The sequence below is a fragment of the Rhodnius prolixus genome, unplaced genomic scaffold, assembly GCF_049639745.1.
Source record: "Rhodnius prolixus isolate KJV_2025 unplaced genomic scaffold, Rpr scaffold_17, whole genome shotgun sequence".
In the NCBI taxonomy this organism is placed as follows: domain Eukaryota; kingdom Metazoa; phylum Arthropoda; class Insecta; order Hemiptera; family Reduviidae; genus Rhodnius; species Rhodnius prolixus.
The window spans coordinates 1,581,536-1,591,394 of record NW_027411626.1 but is presented as its reverse complement, the minus strand read 5'-3'; the positions used below and the strand labels follow the sequence as shown (position 1 = coordinate 1,591,394).

The following is a 9,859-nucleotide window of genomic DNA, read 5'->3' as shown; positions in this document are numbered from 1 at the left end:
TCGTAGCCCCCTAAAAAGTACTCTTCTGGATGAACATGATATTGAAATTAACTAATCATTCAATAGATACTGAATATTGATGAAATTCCCATTGATTTGAATAAAATTGAACAAGAAAAGAATAAATGAAATTAAACGATCCGATTATAAAGTTAATCTATGGATATCTCAGAGAACATCTAAGACATTCCAGGAGTGAAAATAACGACAAATAAGTCGGGTCGTATCCACACACTCTCCTCATTCTATAGCGCCCCCTCTCTAGAACGGTCTAAGATTGGGTTGGGCCGACTTGAAGTCACCTCTCTCTCAGGGTCATCAACAAACTACTAAAACTAAATGGCCGTCTCAACAGTTCTTTTACCATCTAACATCTCATTCTTCATCCTGACTCATTCCACACTTCATTCTCGCATTCTCCATTTAACGGACCCACACTCGGCAATAATGTTGTACAAAACACTTTCGGATTTCACATTCCATGTCTCCTCCACATAACAACATATTTACGTACATAAATAGAGAATAACGTAATAAGTAGCATCGCTCCCCATGTATGGCAGAAGATTATGCACATGTTCTGTAATGGATAAGATGAATGTTACCTTTTTTTTTTTTTTATTCCACATCAGTTTATAGGACAACCCAGATAAAGTGTCGATTGCTCTCGGAAGAAGTTATTCAGGCATTCTCTTAATGTGAAATAATTTATAAGTAATGAAAATCAGTTACAACATTTAAACAGGGAAGATATTAGCTTGAGTGGTAAGCGAATGCAGGATTCCAATGCAGCTGCTGGCCCTTAGATTATCTCTTCGTAGGAGCTTCTTACAGCTCACTAACTTCTGATGACAGAGTAACCGGAGAAGACTGTCCGAAGGGCGGCAGTGCCCTGAAAAAAAAAAATCCAGGCGCAAATAACTTTCTCAGATGCTGACATACCTTAACCAAAAAAAAAACAAAAAAAATCAAGTTAGTTTATAATCATCGATCTCAAATTACGTCCAATTTTCTATTTGTAAATGCAAACTGCCCGCTCTAAAGACTCTCTTTGCTCCGGTTTAATTGCTAAACATAGCCTAGGCCAGGCCTTGCTTTTAATGGTATGGTCCATATGCTACAGTCCACATAGTTAAAGCTTAGCTTTGCTGAACAATCCATCTACCGCCCTATACTATACCCTCTCTTCGCGCTGATTCTTGCTGAAACACATCAAGAGTAGTTGTTCATAAATTTTTTGCCAAATCTTTGCGTTAACTTGTAAGTTGATCACTTCGTTTACTAAAATGAAATAACTGTTCAATGTGGTACAAAAAAAAAATCATCAACACAAGCTTGCTTTAAGTTTAGAATAGAATAAGTAAGTTTTCAAACAAAATTCTGTTTTCTGCTTGACATATTACGTCAATATGGTATCTGTGTACCCGTTTGAAAAATCAGGAACACAAGCTTGCTTTAAGTTTACAATAAAGTTTTCAAACAAAATACTGTTTTCTGCTTGACATATTACGTCAATATGGTATCTGGGTACCAGTTTGAAAAATCATCAACACAAGCTTGCTTTAAGTTTAGAATAGATTAAGTAAGTTTTCTAACAAAATTCTGTTTTCTGCTTGACATATTACGTCAATATGGTATCTGTGTACCCGTTTGAAAAATCCGGAACACAAGCTTGCTTTAAGTTTAGAATAGATTAAGTTTCCAAACAAAATACTGTTTTCTGCTTGACATATTACGTCAATATGGTATCTGGGTACCAGTTTGAAAAATCAGGAACACAAGCTTGCTTTAAGTTTACAATATATTAAGTTTTCAAACAAAATACTGTTTTCTGCTTGACATATTACGTCAATATGGTATCTGGGTACCAGTTTGAAAAATCATGAACATAAGCTTGCTATAAGTTTAGAATAGAATAAGTAAGTTTTCAAACAAAATTCTGTTTTCTGCTTGACATATTACCTGAATATGTGTACCAGTTTGACTTGCTTAAAAAAAAAATAAATAAATATACTATGCGTCATATGTTTACCGCTATAGTAATGTGTTTTGACGAAGAATCTGACTTAAAAGTCAACCTTGGGATAATTGACTCAGCGGGCGGCTGTTTGTGAAATACTTGAATAAGGTCAATGCTTGCAAAGTACTTGTTGCTGAAGTACATTACTCAGGGCAAAGTAATGTGTCAAGTACCAGGAAGAAATTATAACACTAATGCGCCTTTGACTTGAAGCCGCTAAGAATCTCAAGTAATAAACTACATGATTTGCGGATTAATCTGAAACTTTTACGCATTCTAATTAAGAATATGAATGGTCAAATTGTATTTACTCCAGGTAGATACTCTATAACTGAATTACGTTTCACAGGCACTGGTGCTACGTCCCTTTATCGTGGCTATTTTTCTTTCAAGAGATTAATGAACTGAAAAATGTGACCACTAGGGGCGTTCATGTTTTCCTAGTGTTATGCTAATGTAACCTCTCGTGCTCTGTTTCACCAGGTTAGGCGAAAGAAGAACTTAGATACAAAAGATAGAATTGTTATTCAGTATAAGGTAAATTATTGTTGTAACCTACTGTTTGTATTATCAAATTAATGTAAATTCTCATCTGTTTCTGTAAAGTGTCTTCAGAAATACAAATAATAACTTTTTTACGTGAATACGTCTTTAAATTTGAATCATATGGTGGCAATCCAAAAAATCTAATGATAACAAAATCGGGGGATACAGTTTGGCATTATAGTTTCGAACCTATCGTCTACATCCAAAATTAAATTAGACCACTGGATAGCTAAAGGATCAAAGAATTCATTACGATAAGCGAGGACTGATCGCGCCATTTTGAGATAATTTTGCTGCGTACCGAGATTTGCAATTAGTATAACTTTTGACTCGGAAAAGCTACGATGTTCGTTTAAGTTTTAATCGTCAGCTGTCGTCACAATCTATCGATTGTATATAAAACATTAGTGTAAAATAGTGACAGTGAATAAAATAAAGGTGTTAGAATAAGAAAATATTATCAAAAATATATAATGTCGGCCTTTACGCGTCGAAAAGCCAAAACCAAATACATAGATCGTATACGGTTGGAAAGGGCTTCTCAAGTACAATCGAATGGTAAAAGTTGCAAAGCCGATGGAGTCGCCATATATCCGCAACATCAATAGCTTCACTGATTGTAATAGAGTTAACATTGACATTTCAGAGAATTTATTTGGAAATGAAAGACGCAAAAGCTGGTGATGTCTGTTTAGTAAACGAAAAAGGCCAATGACATCTTCAAATTCGTACTCGGGTGTGTGTATATATCCATCCGGGCACAGCGTTAGCAGAAATTAAACTCTTTATATTACGATCGTTGTTAAAATACTTCCAAAAACATCTCTAAAATTATACCCGATTATGAGCCTGATCTTACTACACCAATTATTATAGTTGGAGACTTTAATGTTGATGTCTCACAAAACCGCTTATTGCCCGACTTCATGCTCAGCGAGTTCAATTTATCTTATATTGAAACTTCTCCAACAACCTTAGGTAATACCTATACTGATTTAACGTTTACCAGAAACCTCGATGTATCTTGTATGCCATTTGTGACGTAGTTTTCGTATCACAGATCTATAATTAATAAAGTTATATTGTAACACAGTAATTATTAGTTTCCTTGATTTCATCCTAAATACATAAATAAAAATATTTTATATAAAAAATATAACCCTTTACGTAAACGTATTCACGTACAACACACGGACGTGTCCATGACACAGCCACAGTAGAGCATTATTATTTTTGGGCTGAAGCTGGCAATATTCTTTCTTTTGCTTAAATCTGTGAATTACTTACACATATCTTTTAACTCTGTTTTGTGAACTCCCAGTGAGTATATTAACTCTTCTGAAATTGCAAGATAACAAATCACTTCCTCTAATGAGTTTTAAGATACAAGTAATAGTTACATATTTATTTATTAAGAGTCGATAGACGATTTCTTAATGTTGGAAATTTGTGTAAATTATTTTAAATATGACCTTAACTGAAGTGAGAGTCTACAATAAAAAGGTAAATTGCAGAAACTAAATGACATTTAAATTATCGAGAGAATTTCTTCATCATGGCCCATCAATGTATGCATATGTGTTTTAACTTTAATACATAATGTATGAAAGGTAAGAGAACTTATCCTTAAAATATGTTACAAAGAATTGCAAACAAAAAAACAACTGTGCACCTCTAACCTAATTATGTAAAACTGAGCTCTACATTCTGGGTTCGTACATAGATTGTAGGTGTGCTTAATTATTACAAACTGTGTAATTTTAGGAAGAATTAAAGATGACTCCAAATATATTTAGTTTGATGTAAGTGTAAGTTTCAACACCAGCTATTGGGTTTTGAGCAGGCTAAAGTGAACTTCAACCAACGTAGGACTTCCAAAGCTAAAAATTTCAAAAATCTTCAAAAGAAAGAAGGCAGCTATCTTCATAGAATCTTCAAATGCTACCATATTATTGGTCCAGTGTTTTCTGGTGCCCTCAGAATCGTAAAAAAAAAAAAAAAAAAACTGAGCATGTCTAGCTTATTCTCATTCAGAATGTAGCAGGACATAGTGCAATGCCACCAGACAATGTTCTCTCGTAGTTTACCAATCACTGGTCAGTGAACTGTGAAGAAGCTTCTTGAAAGATAAAATCTAAGGGCTAGCAGCTGGATGTGGACCCAGGAATCTTGTGCGCTAACCAATGAGCTAAATCCCTTCCTTGCCTGGCTTGTGACCACTTTTTCCACGTTTCTGAGCTCGGCTGGCAGTATTCAAGGCTTCCTTACCACCGTCCTTCCCTTAACCCTAATTCAGCCCAGATGATGAATCTAGCTCCCCCGGATTTAATCCTTACTTCTAGAATCATGCTACTCTGAACGTTTACCTTAAGTTATAATTTAGCCATGACTACCTAGTACTTTCTAAATAAGCTCCAGAATTTGGAACTACCTGGTAGTACAGTCTCTCCTAAATTCTAAAGTTATAAGATGGGTAGTCGTTATAAAATTTTTAAAAATTAAAAACTTTATTTCTTACTACAAAATGTTCGTGTTCACAATGGTATATTGTATACAAGAACTTACAGCTAGGAAGACGATTGTTGGCTGCTGGTTAGAGATTGAACTCACACAAGCGATACGTCTTGCACAGACTTTGGGAACTATCTACTATGGTTGTTGTTTTCCTGCGCTTTAAATACTAAAGCTACTTGTTTACTAGTTATTGGAATGTGGCTTACCTATGGTGACTTGCCGATGCATAGTCCTTTGTTTAGATGCTTGTAACTTAAGATAACTTTGGTCCAACTTAACTATGTTGTTCTTACCCTTTAAGGGTACTTCATTGTTCATCTTTAGTAAGGTTTAGTAAACTAAGTCTTGGAAATCCAAGCTGCATACCGAAGACGATTTCGTCCACAGCAATTTTCACGAAAAAACCTTCTTCTGTCTTTCCGTATCTACTTCGTAGTATCACAATTCCACTATATGCTACTCCTGTTTTGATAGGCTCTGATGCTCAGAATAACCATCTAAATATTAGAGTCTTCTTCTTTCTTTTGAAGTTTCTGTTCTAGAAAACAATAACTATTAGTCACATTCTCCTTTTGCCCAGACCATTTAAAAATAAAGTAAGAAAAGATGAACAAAAAAATTATTTTTTTTACCATTATCCGGACTAAACTCTTTGATCTCTCACTTCAAGAAATATTTTTATAGGAACTTTAAAAAGCAGTACCATTACGTATGGCTACATTTTGTATCCATGGATCATTAAATCGATAAATAAAGATTATTTAAATAAGATTAAATATAAATCGACCTGGAAAGGATAGTATAGGGTTACTACACCGCAGGTTAATACACTACAGCTGTTTTAAAACTTGAACCGGCTTCAGCCTATGAGATTACAAATTATAGATTTCTTTTCTGTGTACACAAAATAGATTTAATTTTACATTCTATATATCTCCTTTTAATTTATAACTATTCAAAAAAATAAAAAAGAAATAAAAGAAATTCTATGGACAAAGATTTTAAGGTAAAGAATTTTATAATATGACCGTCCTTGGCCTTTAAAAATTGTGGAGGATACAAACGTTTAGGATTAGGAAACAATATTCAAAAACATTTGTTCAAAAACAGAATTTTAGCAAATGATGAATGTCAGAATGAGAATAAGTGTAAAAGAGGGAGAGTAAAATAACAGGTGAAAGTTTGTTTAAATAACAGACAATTTGTCTTTAAAAATGATTCATCTATTTTAATCATACCTTAATTTATTAAGTTAACTTTTTTTCATTACAGCAATTATCACAGTTATGAGTAAATTTTCTACGACTTGGAATTTTCACTAACTATATTCTTGTTTAAAAAAACAAAAAAAGGCAATTCTTATTAATTTTTACCTCAAAACTTATACTTCCCGTGAAAAACAAATCAAAATTGAAATTTTGCATGATAATAAATAAAAAGTAGCTTCATGCGTGATTCGAACCAGGGATCACTCATTTATAATCCAAGCTTGATAGCTGCGCCCCTCCATGGATTTGAACTACAAAGTAGTCACGTGTTCTCTAGCAGCTGTCAGCGTTACCACAACCGCACCAAACTTCTGCAGCTTACAATGATTTAGGTTTTATAACCATACCTTTTATAAAAAAATAAAGAAAAGAAAAAAACTCACGAACAAATTGCAATATCAAGGACCACATTAATTAAGAGTTTATCAAATTACAGAAGACAAGTTAAGTGTTGCTGTTAAAAAAAACTACAATTACCAACCTGGTAATAGGGAAGAAGTCTTACAAAGAAGAATTTGAAGAATAGTAGAAGGTCGTAGGTTGAACAAGAGGTAAAAGCCTAAAAAACAAAAAAAGTCGTGTTCAAAACAAAAGGAAGATGGTTTATAAAGAGAGAGAAGGAGATGATTTAGAAGTGGTAGGAGCCAGAAGCCGCGTATGCGCAAGGCGAAAACGGCGGAAATGCCAAGGACTTGAACGGCGCTAAAAAGGTTGCGGAGCCAAGTATTATGACCTATTCGCTAAATCATTACGTCACACGGCAAGTTCGTCCCGACACGACTCCTCGACATCATAGCAATTCGTGGAAATGGATAAACTAATCATCTTTCATTTTATTGAACCCATAGATATGACAGTTTCATTCGGTTTTGTTATTTTGCTTTTAACATTGTACAGTAGTGATCCAAGGTAGTCTGCAACATTGATCAATGTTCAGCTAAATACCTGCTAACATCTTTCACAGGTAATTGATGCTCACCAAAATTCATTAGGTTTGCTCGAAACATCAATTTGTACTAAAAAAAAAAAACAACCGGGAAAAAATACCCACGAAGTAAATATTATGTGTGTGACTGTCAGCCAATTTACTTGAAATTTGAAACTTTGGTTACACATTTAAAAGGAGACAAGTCTCCAAGACATAAGGATGTGCTAAGTGGTGAAGTTTTTTTTTTTTTTTAGCAGGAGACACAAATTGGAACTAATCAGTGCCGTGATTTGGGCAGGTTACTAGGATGCCCAAAGGCAGAGTGGCCAGAAAGAGTAAGAGTGGAAGGGAATACAGACATAGGGGTCTTTTCAAGAAGAGCATGTTGTGAGGAGTATGGTAGAGAGGATTATGGTTAAATAGATGGAGTGGAAAAAGCGGAGGGAGCTTGCTCAGAGCCGCGATGAAGATAAAGAAGCTCAGTGAGGCCCCCCCACTGTAAAAATGGTAGAAGCTGTATTATATACATCTATGTAAGGATAGAAGTAAAAATGTTTAAATTGTAAATTAACAAAAATTGAGCAAACAAACAACAATAGATCACAAGTAAAGCAAGTTTAAAGGTGAATTTCAGAACTAAAATATAACCTAATAATGATGTGAATTAGAGCGGACTGAATAACCTGGGAAAAACCTCCAAGAAGGTATTGTTTACTTTATTGTGATTTTAAGTTCACATCAGATCAATAACCTACATGAAGTGTGCTTTATTAATTAAGTATTAATTCTCTCACAAGTAGCCAACTTTAGTTAACATAGAATCGTACACAAACAAAAAAAGAAAGATTTTATTCGATGGCCAATAACAATAGTAGAGCATTCAAGGTAATAATATAATTGCGAGCCAGATAGTCTGAGAACCAGATCGTAAAAGTACCGTTATCTGAAGAATACTCCAAATCAAGGAAAAGGGCAATAAACTTATCCATAGAATTTCACCGTTCAAGTTTTTTTGGGTAAGAATTATTGTCTTAATATAATACTTCTCTTGCTAAAGAACCTTAAACGTTAAGTCCCGTAATATCTCGATTTCTATTGCTTCTGCCTAATTTGGCACAATTTTAGACTCTAACTATCTCCAGAATTAAGAGAAATACGATAATCGTAGATGCAATAGTTTAGGAAATATAGGCAGTTGAAATTTAGTAACCTTTCGTTTTCTCTAAACATTAGGACCTAATATCTCGATTTCTATTGTATGGAATCCAATGTAATTTGGCACATTTATAGACTCTAAGTATCTCTAGAATTGAGAGTAATATGATAATCGTAGGTACAATAGTATAGGAAATATATGCACTTCAATTTTTGTAACCTTTCGTTTTCCCTAAACTTCAAGTTCTAATATCTCGATTTCTATTGTATGGAATCCAATGTAATTTGGCACATTTATAGAGTTTAACTATCTCTAGAATTGAGAGTAATATGATAATCGTAGGTACAATAGTATAGGAAATATAGACACTTCAATTTTTGTAACCTTTCGATTTCCCTAAACTTTTAAGACCTAATGTCTCGATTTCTATTGTACAGAATTCTATATAATTTGGCACATTTATAGAGTTAAACTATCTCTAGAATTGAGAGTAATATGATAATCGTAGATACAATAGTATAGGAAATATATGCACTTCAATTTTTGTAATCTTTCGTTTTCTCTAAACTTCAAGTTCTAATATCTCGATTTCTATTGTATGGAATCCAATGTAATTTGGCACATTTATAGAGTTTAACTATCTCTAGAATTGAGAGAAATTTGAAAGTACATACAATATAATACATAGGAAGTATATGCAGGTAAAGTTTAGTAACCTTTCGTTTTCCCTAAACTTCAAGTCCTTATATCTCAATTTCCATGGTAAGGAATTCAATGTAGTTTAGCACATTTATAGAATTTTACAATTGCCATGATTGAGAAAATCATGAACTATGTAGATCTAAGTGTAAAATAATTACAGGAAAGTGAGTTGACGAGGTTGATGCGCCTTAAATAAATAAAAATAAGGCGCATGCTCATGAAAACAGAAGTTATTAAGTGTAATATTGCGTCACTATGGGATAATTCACATAAATATAAATAGTAGCAACAATATTATTAATTACAATTACAATACAAAAAAAAAAATTACAATACTATTAGGTAACTATGTGAACGTCAACCTTCAAAATTTCGATTCATGACATCGTAGAAATTATAAATCAGATTATTGACCTCATTTAAATTAATTACTAATTTAATATCATTAATCAATTTTGTTTTTCATTCTTTTAATAATTAATTATAACGTATAGAAATAATAATAAAGAATAATTGTATTTTAGAATTGCGAAAGAAACATTTATTTGTTTTGTTTTGTTACTTATTTGTTTTTGAAGGATATGTAACGCATTCAGGAGAGGCTTTAAAGTTGAATCTAATGTGATCTACAAAATTTTGACTTCCTGTGTAAGATTTGCGGGAGATAATTTGGGAGGGAAAAGTGTTAATAAATTTCAATAGATTCTAAAAAATGTTCACAAATA

The 9,859-nt window shown here is 33.2% G+C and overlaps 1 long non-coding RNA gene across 2 annotated transcripts; it reads right to left on the bottom strand.

The window, feature by feature from the left end:
* Positions 1-206: 206 nt before the first annotated feature.
* LOC141459691 (uncharacterized) lies at positions 207-6,238 on the bottom strand. 2 transcript variants are annotated; one of them, XR_012461586.1, is made up of 3 exons: positions 5,713-6,238; positions 5,287-5,618; positions 207-892 (listed from the first exon to the last, which is right to left on the bottom strand). It is a non-coding gene; the product is annotated as an uncharacterized lncRNA (long non-coding RNA). The 2 variants fall into 2 exon arrangements; XR_012461587.1 differs by lacking the exon at positions 207-892 and adding an exon at positions 903-1,202.
* Positions 6,239-9,859: the final 3,621 nt, after the last annotated feature.